The 21845-nt window shown below is 39.9% G+C and overlaps 1 protein-coding gene across 1 annotated transcript in view; it reads right to left on the bottom strand.

The window, feature by feature from the left end:
• The window catches only part of cdkal1 (CDK5 regulatory subunit associated protein 1-like 1), a gene marked incomplete at its 5' end in the record, with an annotated part of 202690 nt that overhangs the window by 147835 nt on the left and 33010 nt on the right, over window positions 1-21845 (bottom strand). The gene's annotated exons all lie outside the window — the stretch shown is intronic.

Genomic DNA, 21845 nt, shown 5'->3' with positions numbered 1-21845 from the left:
GATTAAGTGGGAGAGGGACCAAATGTATTTACTCATCTGTACATATTTTCCACTTCCACAAACTTCGCCTACTTGTACAACAATGCAATCTCTGATTTGTTCCCATTTTAATTCCACAATGGCTATTACAATCCATTGCAACACTTTTACTTACTTATTTTTGATTTAGTTATTTGTATAATGAATTATTCATTTCTCTATATCTATTTTTTTTGTGTAGACAGCACGCTTTGTTACTCGGATGGAGAATGCAGCTTCTCCTCTGCGAATAAGTGTACTGGCAAAGTTTACCAGAACAACTGTCATAATAATACAAACAGTATAAATAAAACAGAAGCTAACTCTGGGCCTATGGGATCGGACTGCAGACAAACTAAACTAAATGAAAGCTGTTAATGTAGCATACCGGGCGCCTCGAGGAGATGTAGCTGAGAGAAAGGGGGAAGAGGGAGACGTGCACAAGAGTGATTGACAGGAAACTGTCGAAAGAACATCTTTACAAACACGTAAAAAGGAGTGAGAAGGGAACAGCTGATGGTTAGGGAGATAAACGGCAGGAAAACATGACAGATGAAGCAGAGGGAGAGTCAGTAAAGGTGTCTCATCAATCCTGCTGTATGTTAGCCGCCAGTTTAAACAGGAACCTTCGAATGTGCCAGCGTACAGCGAGTTATCGAATACAGTTCAGATCTCAGGCACCATGCAGAGTAAAGACCAACACTGTCTGTGGTCTAACAACCACCTCACTGAGGCCAACGATGCTACACCAGCAACTGGCTTTCAGTATGACCTCCTGTCTCCGGCGGTGTGATGGGGAAAGAATGTGATGAGAGCACCAAATAAAAAAAGCTTTTCTTGTAAAATATACAATCTTACTTTTGTTTTGCAAAAACAAATCCAATCCTCTGGGGTGCCAATGGAAATGCAGTCAATTTCTATGTCCATGGAATATAAGATGGTTTAATTGTTTTGTATAACACAGGACAGTGCACATTAATATTTTAAAATCATCATTGTAAATGTGCAGTGAATAGCTTTAAAGCTAATTTGAAAGAAAAGAGGTGCGTCTTAGAAAATACCAAAGAACACAATCAGAATATGAAGTATGGACTGAGAGTGGAATATGTCAGAAGGGAACAAGAAACAAGAGAGTGACAACTGGCGATGAGTAAAAGGAAGGAGACAAAAAAGAAAAACTGCCAAAGAGCACATCTTCATCACCAAGAAGGGAGAGGAAGGATGACAACAGGACTCAAAAGGAAATGAGGGAGGGAGACGAGAGCTACGAGGCTGTGAAGGAGGATTGTGATTGAGGGATAAGAGAGGGGTTTGAGAAGTAAAGCTGCAGAATCCCCTGGGACCTCACACACACACACACACTCATTGACTGCTTTTGTGCATCATAGGATAGCAAGAGCGGATACACCCATAAAGAGACACTGAATGGGAGAAGAGCTGAAATTAAAGAGAAAGAAACAACAGCTGAAGGCATGGTAAGGGCTAGAAGATGCAAGAGACAGGATGTCTAATTTAATCTATACAAGATAATTACATGAAAGTAGGTCTATAAAAGTGAGTTGTGGTAAGTGATGTTAAAGACAATATAGATTTGAACGGCCAAAGCCGAAGACAAGTTGCAAAGGCCTGCTTGCCTCTCTTGACACGCCGTTTTCAATCTACAGTTTTAAAGACTCAGTAGCAGGAAGATCAGGATTGATTGTGGGTTACTACAACACGCACCACTTGGAGCACACAACCATATAGAGAAAGGGGGGGGTGCTGTCCACAATTATTACCAACCTGGCTTATAAAGGCATTCACGTTAGAGCTGTGTTTTACAGGATATAGGCAATCTGTTGACCAATCAATACACCTATAACATGGGTAGTTTATGGCTTGCTCACATGGCCTTTGGGTATATCAGAGATAGAATGCAGCCCAACTGTCAACATGGGCCTAGTAAAGGCAAGTCGGAGGAAATGCAATGCTTTCAGATTATGGCCTTTTAAAACATGCCTCACACACCTGCCCAGTACTGTGAAATGGATGGCATCTGTCTTGTAAACATGAGCTGAATGTGTGATAAATATTGCATTACAGTAAATGAGTTGTATTCGCCGCCTCAATGGTTCATAATAAAGAAAATGCTGATTTGAAAGAAGAAGAAAAAACAGGAGCAAAGGCCCATACACACATTCAGACACACACACGCACACACACGTGTGTGCAGGGAATTGCATTGGAGATGAGCACTTGACTGAACCACGAGGAGGGAAACCCCCCCAAGCTGAATCCTGGGAAGACTCCCACGAGTCCCATTTTAATGCAAAAGACCTACTTTCTATAGGAAAGGCCATTATGGGATCATGCTATGGGAGACAACCGCTGGGTAAAGATTTTAGGATGGGGAAACAAACACACTCATAAACTAAATGTCCACTATTAAGTTGTTACCAGAGGGTTAGTGTTTTTAAAAAAGGAGCCAGGAGTTAAATCACAAAACTAGAATAGAGTGCTTAAGAGAAAAACATATCAGTGGGACGTCTTTATGTACAGATGAGGGTTTTATTAAATCAAACAAAACTGCTAATTGTTTCAGTGGAGATCCGTCTTGCAAGTTGATTATGGTACATCACAGAGAGGTTGTGCTGCAAACAAACCACCTAAAATGAGGATATGAGTTTTCTTCTCTAAACTGGATAAAAACACAAAAATAGCGCGTGTCTGGAACCCACAGTTGTCAGTTGTGTGTTAGTGCAGCAGCTGTAGTCTCACTCTAAACAGGTCAGGTCACAGGGCACACACAGGCATTTACCATTCAGAGCCAAAGCCACTTCCCATGAGGCCTTTCACCGCTGTGTGAATCCGTCGGAAAAAGGTACGAGCATGTGAGGAGGCAGACATGCATTTTTCTGCCTGTGGGGTCAGACGAGGAGTGTGTGTGTGTGTGTGTGTGTGTGTGTGTGTGTGTGTGTGTGTGTGTGTGTGTGTGTGTACTGTACGTGTATTTGTACAATTATGGTAAACCAGAAGTGGAGACAAGGGGCAAAGCCTTACTAGGATGACAGAGGTGAAAGGACATTCTTGGTTGAATGAATCCACACAAAATTAGTCCAAGCATAAACAATCATGATTGGTTTCAAGGTCATAAATTATTACAAGCAAGGGTTTGGAAAAGTGGAACGGCACATGCTCTGTGACCTGTAATGCATCAACAATCTTTGCACATTTTTGGGGGGTTATTCCCAGCCAACACAGATTAAATAATGACATCATTCTAAAGGGATTGCAGAGCAGTATACAATCTGAACTCTTTCAATTGTTTCTGTGTCCCAAACACTCCCCAAAACTATGTTTTAGTAGCCTTTGATGATTGTCCATCCTGTTGTGTTAAGGAAAGAAATACATTTTAAGTTTTAGTCAAATCTTTCTCGTGAGATTTCTTCTGGTGTGAACTTCCATATTGGAATACATACAAGAAGCGCAGGGATTTTTTTTAAATATTGCTGGGATATGTATCTGAAGAAAGGTATTGTAAATCAAGACAAGACTGTTACCAACTACAATGTGATATTTCTCAATGTCAGTGTCGTTTAAGTAAACTGTGTGCTGTAGATATATTATATATCTATTGACAAGTGCATAGACAGCCCCACAGATCCATGATTTGCTTTAGCTGTGGCATGGTAACATGCATTTCCAGTACCATGACATCCTGCACACCGAGCTGGCTGTTTCTGGTTAATTCCCCGCCCTAACATGTGAGGTCAGTGCACCGAGGACAGAGAATAATGTCGAAAACGTTTAACATTTTTTAAATCGACAAGCAATATTGTAGCTCAAATCAGACAGTTTGGATTTGAGGTTCACTCTCATATTCTTGTCTGACCATGGTTGTAATAATAATAAATGTCCATACTGTGTTCCCGATATTTCAATTTAGTGTCTGTGTGCAATTCCTTTGTGTGCAATTCCAATGCATTTGTGTTGCATATATGTATTTCACACATCTCTGTTTACGAGTTGGTGCACTGCAACTTAATTATGCTATATGTGAGCATGCCTGTGAATGCAGATATGTGAGTACAATACGTGCGTTAGGGAAGTCTCATTATAGAGCTAAAAAGTCTAAGCATCTATTGAGCCTTTTAATTTCCCTGGCTGATGTCTTCTCCCCTACACCGCCTGAAGTGGCTCCACAGTGGCTCATCAGTCTTTTTAAAAGGCCTCCTCATTTAACCACAGTGCCTTATTTATTCTAAATAGCATTCCTTTAAAAGCCAAAGATGCAGCGTGCACAAAGCCAACTGTCTGATTAAATTGCTATGCAGGAGCCCTTACTTGGTAAAAATTAATTTATGGGATGTACAAAAAAGGAGCCCCTCTCCACACACACACTCTTCTCATCTGAGTCGACACCAATTAAAAAGGAAGGTTCAAGGCACAGTTCATTACAATTAGAAAAGAGTAGGAATTGGAAGGCTGGTGGATTGTTGGAAGATAAAAAAGGCTTTACAGAATGAGGAGGTGATTTTCAAAACACATTTGGCTCGTGAGAGGGATGGTGAATAGTTGTTCTCGTTTGGCATGAATAGAGCCGCCTCAGTCTCTTTTGTTGGGCCACATTTATTACATCTCTCTCAATCTCTCCTTTTCACACTTTCCATCAGTAAAGATCATGTTCAATGACGATCCAGGTTCTGTGGTCTACAACACACGGAAATGTTTTATCACATCCGAGTACTAAAGTCACATTAATGGCACACTTAAACGGTACAGCCAAATAGACCAGAGTTTATATTAGAAGACAGTTTGTCTCAGCCACATTTAGGCACAGACTAAAATGTACTGACAACAGATGAGATCAGATTCTATGGCTGAAATGCTTTGTAACGCCATGTGTACTACATCCCATAATCAATGTATGTTATTCACAGCTGCAGAAACATCTTAAGTCTCTCTAAGCATTTTATTGCGCACAAATAAAGTTTGACCTTGTGAACAGTAAGCACTGCAAGCGTGCAGACTATGCATGCACTACAAAAATAAATGCACCCTGCACTGTATGTTTTTGACTCATGTTGTTCAGACAACATACAACATACAATCAAAGCAACTCTTCTTGCAGTCAGGAGGTCGCCGTCATGTTGTTTAGTGTACGTGAGGAACTTGTGAGCAGCGTACTTAGAAGCATCCAAGCTGCTCATGTCCGTCTGAGAGTATGATCAACACTTAAACTCCAAGACAGAAAATGTGTCTAGTAAATACTATCACTATTTGAGTAACACAAAAAAAGGTCAACGTTAAATAAAAGAGACAGGCGTATAATTCCAGACTAAATGCCACTTTCTATTATAATATTCAGTATTGAATACTTCTTCAAAAATAAACAAGCTAAAGTAAAAAAATAAATAAAAATTAGGTCGCACATGCAAGTCCTCAACGACAAGGAAGTCAGCTTCAATACAAGTTGCAAAGAGGAAGCTCTAAAGCTTTAGCGTGACAAATATCTTGCAAATTACTAAATAAAGTACAAGGAAATTGTACTGCAGACCAAAGTTTACAGCACGTGCCTAGATTGCACCGAGTGTGCATCGCGGTTCCCAGACGTACACACTTGCACAACAATTTAATCACACATCACTGCTAAACCACAGTGATATTCAGGCAGCCAGGGAATGCACAGTAGCCTATATGCCACATGTGGCCCCGTTCCCCACAGCAATATTCCTTCTTTTCATATCCATCTGTCTGTTTGTTTACAGCACCTCAGAGGTTAAGGACCGCCCCGGGTCTATTAAGGCACCGACCCACCAACCCCATGCCTTACAGAGGTTGGCATCTTGCTGTGTACGTTTCCATGCTCCCATCATTATTTGCTCATATGTGTACCTATAGCCGACTTGTAAGCCTTGGGCTTGTGTCACTCCAAATACTGCTTGGTGAAATAGCTTCTTGGCTAGTTTGCAGCGCCCCGTCAATCCGCTGTTAGAAACAAGCCCTCCTAAATAAAGTGAAAGATGCTTTGATGACAATAACGGCACATTTGTACAAATGTAGTTGTTTTTTAAAATACAACTTCTGCTACATTTAAAATGCATTGGTCATATTTCAAGCAACATTAAATACAACAAGAAGGAATATGCATAAACTCACTGACCAGTACTATTTGGTGGCATTAATCATTTTTAGGACAAAAGAATGTCAAACTGTGCAAAATGGAAATCAATGTTCGCATTTTAAGAACTGCGCAGGCGTACTACAGTCCAATAGATTCATTTGATGGGCCACAAACAAGTTACTGTTGTTGTGCTGATGAGTTTTGCATCCTGGAAATTATCAAAATTCCCAGGAATTGTTTCAAAGGATTAAACCCTAATGCAAATAAATATAAATACACAAAGATAACCACACATGCATGCAACATGCAGATACACATATTAAATCAAATATACATATCTTGCTTTACATTTGGTTTTGGCTGTACCTCATCCACAATTTAACAAATCCCCTAACATCAAATATGATCTCTTTATGTTAGAGCCTTCATCCTCAAACCATAAGTTTCTCTCTTTCTCCTGCATCTTGCGCTTTCTCAGTGTTGACCAACTGTCATCTGTTTTCTACTCCTATCCTTTCTCTTCCACTGTGTGCATCGCTTCAAAAATTTCCCCTCTGGGTTTGAGCATAAGGCATGCAAAGGTCAAAACATCGCACTGTCATCTTGCATGACTTAATGTATATCAAGCACGTCTCTATACTTTAACACATGGAATCTGATTGCGACATCCATGGAGAGAGACTTTGAAAGAGTGTGTGTATCTCCATCAGTGTGTATGCCTTACTGTAAAGTTTCTCGATTTAATTCCGCTGTCACTTGTCACCCTGAAGGTGTGTGGAGAATGAGCACACTTATTCAGAGGGAGAGAATGTCATCTTGTATAACTTGCAGCTAGTATTAAGTATCTCAGTGGCCAAGTAATTTCCAGGTCAGTGCCTGCTTAGCTAACACCAACTGAAAAAGCCTCCACAGCTCAGTGGGGAATACGTCACAGGCTTACAGGTGCTCCTCCAGGAAACACACATGGTGCCATTGCTGTTTTCTCCTTTACAGTTGAGCATTATTAATAAATGATTAGGCATGTAAAACCAGCTTGTTGAAACGCACGTTGAGGGCTTTCAGCTCCATGCAGGTCAAGCTGTGCGCATGAGGACATGGTGAATATGAGTTTTGAGTAATTTGTGTGTTTGCCCGAGTTTGAGTCCACAGCGGAGGTCCTATTTGTCTGTTGGTGAATAGACCCGGGCGGATCATGTTTCACTGCGAGAGCGTTTGGTTCCGTGTCAAATCCCTGTGTGTGTAACTAAAGATACTTGTTAGGGACACGGCAGCTGGTATGCTGGCTGTTACGCACACAGACACCTGCCACCTGAGTCGGTCAGTCTCCCCGACTCTGACTCACACACACACACACCTGCTTATTCACCCGTGTGCGTGCGCGCGCATGTGTGTGTGTGTGTGTGTGTGTCTCAGTACAGGTGAACAGAGGGTCAGTGAAGTACTTCCCATATGCCATCTGTCAGATCAGCTACATCTCACACTGGCATTTCCCTACATTCAGTAGCAATGTCAAACCAACAAGACCATAATCCAATGCAATTAATTAAATGCCAAATTTACTCATTAAACATTTGCAACACAGCATTTTATCTATTTATGTTATTTATTTACTGAGAGCTAAGAGGGCGGGGATGTGAGCATGTGAACACTGATTCATCTCATATATATATATATATATATATATATATATATATATATATATATATATATACATATATATATATATACATACATACATACATACATACATACATACATACATACATACATACATACATACATACATACATACATACACACACACATATATATACATATATATATAAATAAATATACATAAATCAGTCAATTATGTCCGCTGAACTTAATTTAAAACTGAAAAGCAGCAAATCCTCCTATTTATGAAGCTGGAACAAGAAAACATGTGTTTTTTTATTAAAACATTGATCATCAAAATGTTCAGCCTCAGAATTCATCCACTTCTTCATAAATGCTCCAATACAAAAATATTATTCCAGATTCACACATTCAAACTCTTCACCTGCTCCCTTACAAAGAGTGATGCAACCACAAGCAATACATTTGGTAGTCTCTCTTGCATTTTCCCCACTATGATCATATGTGTATTTATTAATAATAATAATAATATAAGATGCCTATGAAAAGTTTCAAGACACTCGTCATCATAGAGCCGTCCCTTGATCATTCAAAATATGCTTCAAAAAGTGGAAGCACAAAAAGTCAAAGAAACAGACATTAGCTCGTCTAAATAACAAGACTTCAGATCTCAGTTAGTTCAGGCCTGACCCTTCATTTCATCCTTCTCTCAGTCGCTTGCTTACCCTCATCATTCTCTCTCCCTCCGTTGCAGCATAATGAGTTGCTAATGAGATTCACAGTTCTCTTCTGAATTAGATTACAGTAAATTATGTAGAAAGCCTTTAAATCATTGCTTTAAAATTACACTTGTGGCCTGTGTAGCAACATGACACCCTTGAGCTTTTCCAAATCGACGGCACAGTGACTGTGCAGATTTTCTCATAGTTATAACGTCAGGTAACGTAGAACAATTATACAATATCTGTGAAGCTTTTAAATGTTTTAGTTTGGAAAAAAACCTTTTTAAAACTGACCTGAAATCATGACAACTAGTCATTGGTTGCGTACTTAAGTTAATGTGATACATTTTTTGCATTCCTGTGTGTGTGCGTGTGGTCATGGATGGTTGTTCTTGTTTGAGTATTATATGTACCGATTTTAAGATTTAAAACTGTAGCATATATCATTTGAATTACATTACATTACATTTCATTTAGCTGACGCTTGAACCACCGATCCTCTGATTTAAAAAGAGGGACATGCTAACCACTGAGCCAGTGTCGCCAATTACAATATTTTTAATGATTACATAAACGTTCAATGCACTCCAGGGGACTGGTGTTCATAATAAGAATGAAGGGGTTCTTTAAATTGCTAAAAACATGTAATCTATAATTTTGTACAACGTTCTGGTGGTAAATCAGGTTGCTTCAATTTGTTTTGTATTTGTGTGCATCAGTTATAGGTTGGATGTAGGGGACACCAAGCCTGGATGAGTATAGAAATAATCTTAGACCATTTGCCTTAGTTTCACACGATTATTTCCACACATTATAATGGACATCCTTAACTTATTTTAATATATAATAAAACATAACTTTTTCTTCTACGGAAAGTGTTAAAGTAGCACATTTACTTGGAGACACTCTGCCGTGAAGAAATATTAATTGGATTGTCATGACTTGTTGAGTCGCACCTACTCCGGTTGGCGATGCTCAAAACAGGTCCAGCGCAGTGGAAGCGCGGTATTTCACACAATCTGAACGGAGTATATATATATATATATATATATATATATATATATATATATATATATATATATATATACACAAACATCAAAATGAAGCATAAGCCCAGTAGTGTCACATTGCTAGTTGGAACAACATTTTGCTGATTCAAGTTAATAGCAGACGTCCAAACAACCTTGTGTAATAACTTCTATTTCCATCAGCCGTGACAGTGTTTGTCTGGTATTGTTTCACCTTGTGAGCCTGTGAGTGTGTGAGTGTGTGTGTGTCATCATGGCAAAATGTGATCGTGGCGACACTTACTGTAGCGGGAACTACCACAATGGTGGTTTTGAGTACTTTGCCAGGTGTTTATATGTCTGTCTGTGGACAGATTCTGCACCACAACTGGGTAAGACGCTGTCACAAAATGTTCCAGGTGTGTAGTCGGGACCGGCATGAAAGAGGGGTGTGATCTGAACACTGGAAGCAGAGAGGATGACCTGTAGTGATCCATACTTCTCAACACAGCAAAGCACAACACGCTGTGGAAACTGTAAATCTCACTGGCGTTGCAGACAAAAAGATACTGTACTGCTGTGACTGGTCATGCCTTACATGGGGAGCTTGAGGAACCAAAATGGGACTTTCAGGTGATTGAAAATCAATGATTAATTGTGCGGGTCTGACCACAACTGGCTGACTACTCTTCCCTCCCTGTTTTGCTCCATCGTCCCGCCATCTCTACACATGTTTCTCTGGATATTAGAACTGTCAAAGTTGGCCAAAAAATACATTTGTGAATATTTGTTTTTTTTAAAAACACATAGGTTTAGATTGTTGGGGTTAATGTCCATGCACCGTTGTGCACCACCAAAAGCAACACAACGGTGCTCGGGGCTCAGCAGTCCCACCAGTATATCTCTCATTTATCTTGATTATATCTCGCACTAATATTGTACTTGTCCACTATATCAGCACAGTTGATCTACTATTCTACTTTACCATTATTACAGAGGGATTTCTGATGTCCCATCTATAGCAGGAAATTAACCTATTTGTCCACTGACCACAGTACACAAACTTCTTACGGTTTACCAAGGGGCTAAAATGGAGCAGGACTCTCAAACAATGGTTGGTTACCTAAGACAGTAGAAACAACTTCACATTCAGAAAATAAATGTACCGACAGCTGGTTCAAATTATCTTCCTGCACCCAACAGCCATACAAAAAAACTCATACAATGAGGTAATGAGGAAAGGTAAAATGCCGAACAGTGAAGGAACGGAGAGTGAAGCAGGTGTCAAAGCAATCAGGTAGGAGTTTGTGTATTTAATCAAGCCCAAGTGCGCATGTGTGTCTTAATGTCTCTGCTGTAATAGTGGCATGAAGAGTCCTGGGAGGCTAAGATATGGCCTCCCACATGCCTGAAGGCAAAAAGCACAGGCTCACATAGGCACACAGGCAAACACGCAGGGGGTTATCAAGGGAAATAACTTCATTTCGCTGGCATTGTGATCAAAAAATATATATAAATAAATAAATAAAAACATGTGCGAAGCCACACAGTCACAGCCAGGTAATGCATCACTAGTTGATGAGCGCAAGACCGCCAACACCTTTCAAGTGACCTCTGGCCTGTTCAACATGACCTTTCCAAAGGGTCATTGTAGATTTATCAAACAACATAATGAGCTTTCCAACCACCATCACTCACTAATGTTCAAACCTCTCCCCGGAAAAAAATATAATATACAGGCCAAATAGAAACAACACTGTCTTGTCAGCTTCCTGCAGAGACCTCCCATCTCAACATATTTCACAATTTTCCTATTACAGCTGACAGCTGACATTGTCTCCATCTTTCACTCCGGCCCTGCTGCTTCCCTATTTATCTTTTACCTTTACCTCCCCCGTCTTCAATTCTCTGTCCTCGTCCTTGTCACATATTGTTCTACACACACACACACACACACACACACACACACACACACACACACACACACACACACACACACACACACACACAGTGAGTCCAACTCAGTCCCTGACGCCTAATAGGAAATAGGTGCGATGGAGCCGCCTGTGGGTGCAATGCATTGCTGTGACTTCAGTCATCTCGCTGCTGAAACACGAATCTTTGCAACTTGGCCTTATTGATGGAGAGAGAAAAGGCTTTGATAGTATTATTGACATCTGTTCTAATTAACAGCCTGAAGGTTCTGTATGGCTGTCTGTGATGACAGCGTTCTGTCAATAACCGAGGAGCCTTGTTTGTCATTTGGTGGTTAAAGGCCTCTCTATAAATCCTTCCCATCTTATAATATACAGCTTGTTTAGCGGATTTAAAATGTTACCGATTCAACTTTCATCCCTATACTGGGAGGACGGGCAGCTTGCTGCGGTGCGGCAACAACTCTGTGGTAACAAACAAGCGAAAAGAAAAATGTTACACATAAATGTCAACTCCCGGAATCATAAGCGTCCTACGTTTACTGTATTTTGAAACGTAAAGCCTTTTCCAGCTGTTCAATTTCGAGTGTCTGTGGCATCCTCATCTATTAATAAAAGACATCAGTGTTTCCGGAGAAGTGTGAGAATCGCGTGACAAGTCCATCAAACCCCCCACTGAGGGATTTAGCACCCCTCCATTCCTTTAAAGCTCATACAACATGGAGACTGAGTCGCCAGATGTGGAGAAAACAGTTAACATGAAACACTGATAATCCGCTCATATCACAGAGAGCTGATGTACACACTGTGGTACGATATCTTCTGTTTTCTCCCGTCAGTCTCACATGCATCTTATTTATATACAAGGCAGAAAGGTGTTACTCAAACAATACAGCTGGTAAATATTGCATAAACTATTATTCATTACATGGTGCATTGTGCCGCTATTTAAGCAATGTTTTCAACATACCAGAGCAGGTTAATACTAATGGGAATTTTAAAAAAGGATAATATGCAACAACAAAAAATAAATCGTGTTAATTAATTTGACAGAGTAGCAGAAGGTTTTGTGTTTTTTGATATACACCATTTACGCTTTCTCATTAAGAACACTATTAATCAAATGTGAAGCCCATAATTACTCAGGGGTAACTACAAACGCCCACTCGAAAAGTTATTTTTTTTCAGCTGCATTGGCCTAACTCCTATATTTTACATAATTTACAGACTTCTTTCATTAAAGAAAATCAGGGACATGTTCCCCAATCCATACTGCACACACATAAAGCCTTCATCTAAAACTGCAGTATTAGACCCCGTGGTAGAAAACATATGGTCCTTCCATTTGGCTTTCATTCAAATCTGATTTACTTCATTGTTGAATGAGATTGAAGACATTTTTCGCTCTCTTAAAATGACTAAAGTAGACATTCAACTTAAGTAAAATTCATAAGGTGATGACCTGACTTAGTACTTCTCCAACCCATATATTATTTCTTACTTTTTACCCTTATCTCAGTCTCATTCCTATAGAAGTTAAAATGGCCAACATGATTGCCGAGTCCTTTAATACGGAAATAATTGTATTTTTAAACCAAACTCAAACCCTTTACGAAATGCAGAATTTGGGGATTCAACTATGGAAACCCAGTTACTTGCAAAGCAGGAGGGTAAAAGGTCCCCCGTTATCTTCAATCCTTTATTAACGTGGCCTCTTTCGGCTTAAATCCACAATCAGGGATCAGCGAAAAGGCTGGAGCCCAGTGGGGTGCCTTAAGAGCACAGCCGTCTGAACGGATGAAGGGCGGGAGTTGTTTGTGATTGCTGTTAAGGAAGATCGCATAAGGACAGCAACTATGTGACAGGCTGTGATTATGCAGCCATTTATTTAAAGGGACCACTCATGTGCACACATCCCTAGACTAACGTGACAAAATAAGGACAGTGACGAATATCAGCTTGTTTTCCTGCAGGCTGAAGCTCTCCGCGATTTGGGAAGAAAGCTTAGGATGCCTCACAAATGGGCTAAATAAAACGCCTTATGACAGACATAAACATGCATTTGATTAAAATCATAAATATCTACAATATTCAACGTTAAATGTAAATAGCAATCCCTGAATAAATTCAATGTACTAGTACCACAGGGCTTTAAAAGTCTCCATGTTAACGATGTAAAAATCGCAGAGGGTAAGGAACAGCGGGTATGAAGAGGATGTTTGCCATCTCCCCTACCTAGAGCCCCATACTGTGCTGAGACCTGCATTCAAACCCTCTTTGTAGAGCAGATGTGACAGGTTGTTTGTGAGCGGAATTCAGCAACACACACACACAAACAAACACACAATATATACTCTATATGTTAACATCAAAATGCACATACAAATGTGTTGTAGGATGGAAAACATCACCAACTATATGAACAGAAGAAGCCGAGAGATGCTCAGACTTAATAATCGCAGCAGACCCCAGGACCTGTACTGGTCCAGACGTCTGCTGGTCCTCTAATAATCCAAATCACTGGCATCTTCGGACTGCATCTAAAAGACAACAATGTGTTCATTTCTTCAAGGCATATATATTTTTTTTTTTTTAAATAGCGTGGAGTCAGGCCGTTAAGCTTAACTAGAAGGATCTCTGGTTTTCAACTTGTGTGTCGTTTCCAGCTGAAGACAGTCATAAAAACATGCGTTCACACTATCCCACAATCCCAAACAGTGGAGGGCCTGGATTCAATTTATCAAACTGCATTTTTGTTAGTTTTTTCATGAATTTAATAAAGACAGCAACATATTAGGACAGAGAAAACATATTTAAATATATAACATTTTGTGGATGTTAATTGTACCATGATTAGAATGAAGAAAAAAATGCTAATTATGTTAATATTGTGTGAAATTGCAGTTGCCTCCCGACAGTAATAAACGAAAAGCTTCAATGGCTTCCTCAGACGGAGCAGCGATTCCCCTGTACCACTTCTGTTAAATGCCATGTCCGTATACTGGATGCGTTCGGTCCCAACGGTGACCAGGTAATAGCATAACAACCTCTGACTCGATGTTCCAGTACTACAGCCGTTTGAAATACTTTTCACCTGCTGTGGAAATGCAGACATAATACCTGGTCGTTTAAAGCCGATAGAAGTTGATAAGAGTCAAGTCCGTTAGGAACAGGGATTTAAACATTATTAGCCTTTCATCACATTACATTCATCCCTTCTGATGCAGCTTTGCCTCTCACCTTTACTGATAAACAAGCTTAAAATTTCCCCGAACAAAATTGGGTCCGACTGTTGTTGTGGATGAAGGTCTTGGTTTAAGCAGAGACAAAAGTGCCCAAGTGTAGTCTGACAGCAGGCAAATTATTTTTAAAAGGATAAGTCTGTTGGGTCTGGAGCGCTCGATACATGATTATTGCTAAACGTCCTTTTAACAGGTTCATGTTAATGTGTGTTAGATGAAAGCCGGGGCGACCGATGGAGATTTGTCAGTGCTGCAGTAAGGTGAATTATCCAGGTAAAAGGGCCCCATCAGGCATCTGCTAATGGAGCTAACCCCTTCACATGTTGTAAAAGCTGTTGAATAAAAAGGATTCAATTTATGAAATATCATCCGGATTGGGACGCAATTGCACAAAGGTACTCTTCTGAGTCGAGGCTCAAGGTTTGATGGCCTTTACAATGAATAAACCAAAGCTCTGACAGGGGTGTATTGGGGAAAATAATGTAAAAGAATGCCGGTTTCGACTACTCACTCAAATGCTGAATCCCATACCAACTTAACGGATTTCACTGAACCATCACAAGAACAGAACAAGGCGTGGAAAATACAGTAGTAAAAAAGGAAACTGCATGAAGTCTGTTTTATCTCTGTGCATGCTGTTTAATCTGCCCACAAGTGAAGCCAGTAAGCTTGTTCAACTGTGAAATGTAGAGGACTGCAGTGTGTCACTGTGAAAACCCCTCGTGTTGTAAAAGTGCTGGTATGCCGTTATATAAAAATAAACGGCAACAATGAATCAAATCTAAATGTAACAAAAAGGAAAACAGAACCCGACAGAAAGCAGACAAAATGAACCGTTTGAAAATAGAACATAACAGACCATCTTGAGACAAAACACCATATTTAGTAGCACAGAAAGTAGAGTACAGTCTAACTATGCAGATGAAGATATGTTCAAAAGCAAGGTCATGTACGGGCCAGCCCCGGCCTTGGTTTGGTTCTCACACCGCTCTGGGCTCACTGAGGCCAACACGTCAACCCTGCTACACCCTCTCCGCCTCCCCGTCTCAGTCTGTGTGGGTATTTTCCCTTCGGTGTCAGTCAGCCGGCCTCTCCGCCTCTCTGAATATTAGTGTGTCTGCGTGTACCCCAAAATGTAGGCTAATGCCCCGCAGAAGTGACAGATTAAATGCCAATCCCTGGGTTGTACCAAAACCAGCCCAAGGCAGCAAGCTCTGTGGGTGTGTGTGTGCGTGCATGTGCGTGTCCAGACAGCTACAAATCCATGCTTGTGAGTCTGCAGGACTGGGTGAACATAGACATAAAACAACTGCCCTTAGTAAACAACTCTAAAGGTCACTGCAGATTTCAAATTGTTTATATCTTGCAGTCATGTCCTGATGGAAGGGAAACATTTCTGGCCTTAATGTCAGACACTTTTGGTGTGTCAGTTCATTTTAAAAAACAACATGCCAGAAGGCCAAAATAAACATCTCCGTTCAGTAGAACCACCGTTAAAAAATAAAGTAAAATAATGTCACTTGACCACAAAGCTATGTTGGACTTTTGACCGATTCTTGGAAGAACAAACTAGACTAATATATGTATGTGCTCGTGTCAATCTCTGATCCATTATTGAGCAGCTCAGGTTTTGTCATCTGACAGATTTGCAGCCTCAGCTCCCTCTCCGGCGTAGAGATACTACATGTTTTCAGACACAGGTTGAAACAATACGGCTGTCGAGTAACAGATGTTCAGCTGGATTTTAACTTTAATGGTTTTATTTGCCAAACATGACCTTTGCCTCCCGTAAACATGTGGTCAGAAATCAATGAATAATAATCACTTGACCAACATCAGCGGACATCTTACTAATAAACAGAAGCAGCCATGTGGGCTATTAATGAATATTCACCACCTACAACTATATTATGAATATATGGTTTTACATTAAAAAAAAAACTATTCTTTGGAGAATCACATTTTAAGAGTTCTGTCTATCCGATACAGACATATTCAAGGCTTTTTAAAGGGATTTGGATTGAAAGAATATTTTTTATTTGACATGACAAACCACCATAACTGAGACCCAATATGTATTTGTCTCCTCATCTTGTGAAATGATATATAAGCCTATACAAAAACTAAAGCAGTTCAGTTTTACAAAACCCTTTTGGCAGCATGTGGTCACCAATCAATGGCCCGAACTTCTGCTAAGACAACATTGAGCCAACAATAGAGTTGTGTTGCCGAGAGTCATAATATATATTCAGCACCCAGCCTACAGATAATATGAACACACAGAACTAGCACAGCATATACACTTTGGAATTCTACCAAGAGTTCATTCTGTGCGTTGTGGGTCCCTTTTCAATTAACAACGAAATGATTTTTCTTTCTTAGGGTTGGTTCATGAATATCAAAATTATATTGAAATGAATGTAAATATAACATGGGAATTGCCGTATTTTGAAAACAGAAGTACACAACTCCAAGTTGGGTTCTAATTCGTTAAGCATACATTCCCTTGATCATACAAATTACTAGAGACAGCCAAGTGGAGAAATCCAAAACACACACACACACACACACATACAAATACACCCACAGAGCAGTTTAATTACATGCTGTTGAGCAACTGTTTCTTTAATGCATTCTGCGTACATTGATTTGAGGTCTCTGACATTGAATTACGCTATAGATTTTGGCATTTCAAACGCACGCACATGCACATCCAAATATCCATACTAATTGCCTTTTTAGCATTCAGAAGCTGCTCTATTAGCAGTGTTTGCTACTGAGTGCATTCCTACCGGAGGAGTGAACAGCAGGGCACAGATGCCATCAGTCTCAAAAAGAAGCTTGAAGGAATCGCACATCTCCCACACGTGTCAACTGCCCCTGCATGCTAAACAAAATGTTACGGGCCAGCTTCGTTTCAAAATGCCACGGGCAACAGTATGAGACCAGTACAACGTCACAGAAAGGAATTAGGAAGTAAACAAATGAATGCACTGGACTTTGATGTAATCTTAATAAACACAGATTACTTAAATAAAACCAACCGAGAACCTGTTCCACGTGTCCATGAGCAAGACTCACTAATATATGCATTCACTAAAGTTTTCGCCTAAACCAATGCAAAAGTCATGGGTGCTTAAGTTAAGTTACATGAAGAAAAACAACACAACACACACACACACACACACACACACACACACACACACACACACGTAAGTAACCTTAGTTATAGGCAAGTAACCTTAGCAATCAATACTATGTGGTATTTCAACACAAATGCAGAACATATGCACTCCATATGCATATCTGCTTGCCTTCTCTCAGGGCAAGCCTATACACCACGTGTACACACACAAACACACACACACGCATAACACTCTCCCTCAAGCTGCCCGGGCATCCATCCACCTGACAAACCCCCTACACACAAATACAACTTCTTATCCCACACACTTGGCATGGTTGCCAACTCAGCCCCAGTTCTCCAGAAGTAATAAACCGTCTTTTCACCGCGTCTCTCCAAAACCATGATAGAAGACTGCCGAAGGCCCATGTGCTTCCATTTTAAATCCCTCAACTCATTTACTAGTACACTGATTGTTACTTCAGCGACCGCGTGTGAGTGTTGGTTGTACATAATGTCCCACGTGCGACTGCCATGGGGAATATTTGTTTTACACACCGAGGCTCGACGCTTGCCCGAGGCAACAGGATGCCTCATGCAGTTGTCCGATCGGGCAAGTGAAAAATCCAGATAGTCAGTAAAAATGTGCGATATTAATGCTTTCTAGTCACCGATCCTGGTTGATGCTACATTGTGTCGTTTTAAGGAGATGTTTTCACAGCAATACAGAATAGATACAAGAGAGGGAATCATTTAAACACTTGTTATGAGCAAATTATAATACACAATGTTCCAAAGAATTTTTTATCAAAGCAAATATGTAAATATAAAAAAATAGTGAATCAAATTTAAATAAAAATACAATGATGCATTTCCTAATCATTCGAATTGTGTGTTTCTTTATTAATAATAACCACTATATATGGCAAAGACAAAGTATAAAGATACATTTCGGACTGAATTAAAAAAAAATCTGTGTTGGTTTCATCAATGTTTTAATAGTCCTACATTTTCCATTTAGGACAAATATGTTTGGAAAGTTCAAGCAAGTAAAAACATCTCAGCTACTAGCCCTTGTTTAAATGAAATATATAGTCACACACTAATGTACACACACGCACACACACATACATACACAGCTCCGGGTTGATTCTGTAAGCGAAGCTAAGAAAACCGTAAAACGCTGCATGGATTCTCACACACTTGTAAATTTACTGATCAACCTCAAGGCAGATCTAAAAAATGAATGAACCTATATCGTCTAATATCTGTATATGAATCTTTTCGTTCCTCCTGATCTCCTTCAACATCCTCTTGTGATGAAGCGTAACCGGATGGCAAATGACCGAGCAGCAAGCTGAGCACCACAGCGGCGCTCGTTACTTAACATGCAGACATTGCGATGGCCTCCATCTTCTTCTCCAAACAGAGGAGTCAGAGAGGTGAGACGTACACGCGTACAAATTAGCCGACTGCGTTCAAGGTTAATACATCATTACCTGGGAAAGCCAGACGCAATAGACACAAACAGCTCTTCCCTTTTCATGTGGAGAACTTCTTGATGGGAGGCAAAAGTGCAATGAAAGCCAGGAAGATCAACATCAAACAGTCTCACCAGTAATATTAGCAGAATGCCATATATGGCAAACAGCATCACTTTTGAGCAGCAGAGAGGATGTTATAAACATTTTAAAAGAATGAGAAAAAGTCATAAAATTCAATAGTCACTATATACAGTATACTGACATGAAATATACAGAACAATTAGTTTTAAATTTCTAGTTTCCAGATTACTAAAAGTACTTCCTGAAGAAAGAAAAAACATCTTTCAGGTGTAAGCACTATCATGCTTCATCTCTGTTTTTATTGTCATGGAAGCAGTATGTTGGAAGATATTTGCTTTTTCTAGAGACTGCAGGATCTTAAAAGGTCTCTGGATCTGAAATAGTCACGTTTACCTATGAAAATGATGTACAATCAGCAGTTTTTGCCATAGAAGTGCAGAGGCAATGCACTTCCACATATTAACCAGCTTTACCACATCTACCATTGTATTTTAACTTGCTCATCAAACTTATGCTGGTAAACATTAACTTTCACTATCTTCAAACAAAGGGCCAAAGACATATCTAATGTTATCATTTGGATTTAAGACTTTCAAAATAAAAATAACTACTAAATAAACACTAGATATGAGGCCCCACCCATGCAAATGTGTGTGTGTGTGAATTAAAGTGTGTGTGCGTGCGCCTTCATGGTACCAGGCAGCGCCGGCATAACGGCCAGCGTGTGACCGAGCGCGAGGCGGCCCGTGTGCCTGCCTCCTCCACTCGTGTTTTCTGTCTAAGAAAAAAAACTTGAAGTGGGCATTTGGATTCGCTTTGATCCGGCACCCCTTGTTCTCTGCGTCTCTATCATGCAAGCAGCAAGTGACGAAAGGAAGAGAAGAAAAAACTTCTACCATTCCTCGTGTGTGTGCGAGTGTCTCTCCCAATGGATGGAGCATTAATTGTAAAGAAAAAAGAAAAACTCTGGCATCAACTAAGAAGTCGGTTATCATTTTGTGCATTTCAAATCGGAAAAAAGTATTTGCGTACGAAATTGGCATGACAGAAAGGATGAAGGAAAACGTGAGCATGAGGAGACGGCTGAAGCAGAAAGATTGGGCCGAGGGCCAAGTGGAATTGATTGACGCTCAAACTAATATTTCCTCATGTTAAGTTACTCAGTTCTGATGATTCGGACATCCCAAATGTAAAATGTGTCAGATGATACATTTCTGCTCTTTGCATTTATAAAAAAATAATACAACATATAATAGCCAACCAGCAAACTTTGTCTATTCAAACTACAGTGCTGTTGAACAGCACCGCAATGCGTAGTCTCCCTTCTTACACTGTGGATAAATAGATATTTTAATTACTAATTCATTTGTTGTTCATTTAGTCAATCAATTCATCTTTGTGTCTATAAAATGTCCCAAAAAATGTAGAATTACACCAACGCAATTTCCTTGAGCCGAACATAACATATTTAAATTGTTTATTTTGTTAAATCCGAAACCAGAAGTGCCCTTAATCAGTATTTACATTTAATTGGATCATAATTAACTATGTAAGCCATTTATGTTGTGTGGGTCTTGAGCAACAGGAGCCAGTGCAGATGTGTTTTAACATGCAGTTCCTCTGATGGTCCCTAGAGACAAGCTCAAGTGGATTATTTGGATCTTACATGACTCTAACCAACGTTAATTAAAACGTTAGAAGAATACGACTGTGTCTGATAATAGTGATGACCGTCAATATGATCACATCAAAATGTTGCTCATATTTGAGGGCGTCTGATTTTCACTCTGGAAGATCCAGATTTCTGAACTGAAACCTAAAACTGTTTTCAATAGCAAAATCCTGATTTCTACTAAAAGCAATCCAGTGACTCAGCTCTCTCTCGCTCCCTACCACAGAAGCACATCCCCGCCAGGTGTGGGTGTGCCCCTCATGGATGGAAATAATCAAAATGCAAAACAGCTTCTAGCTTAATTTCTCTGTGTTTATGCAAATACCTCTTTCACCCTCCCTTCCTCCCTGTGTGAGCGCGCTTTCCCGGTGCAGTGAGAGACCAGTGAGTAGGTGGAAACTGACATGGAGTAACAAGCTGAATACATCTCTCACACACACACACACGCACACACACACACACACACACGGAATGAAACAGCAACAACAATCATCCTAATTATTTTTTTTGGGGCTGTACTGGCTGTGTTATGAATTCAAATACAATTTTGAAATAACTGAAGATATTCCAAGACCTAAATTACACTATTTGTCTCATTCTTTATGTGTCGATGGGTATGAAAGACGCAAGTATTCTGGCATGCTATTGGATTTCTGAAGACTAATTTTAAATTCTGACCAAATCATTTCATCTCATAAATAAAGAGCAAACCTTTGCACACCTGTGGGTCGACGTGAACATTGAACCCACTCATAAACTTGGCGACGCATTTTGATATATCTTGTGGTTTCCTTTACATATACTATTCACTAGTCCTGATTAATTTATACCCCCCTAATAT

The sequence above is a fragment of the Taurulus bubalis genome (assembly GCF_910589615.1).
Source record: "Taurulus bubalis genome assembly, chromosome: 12".
NCBI lineage: Eukaryota > Metazoa > Chordata > Actinopteri > Perciformes > Cottidae > Taurulus > Taurulus bubalis.
This window is presented reverse-complemented; position numbering and strand designations above follow the sequence as displayed.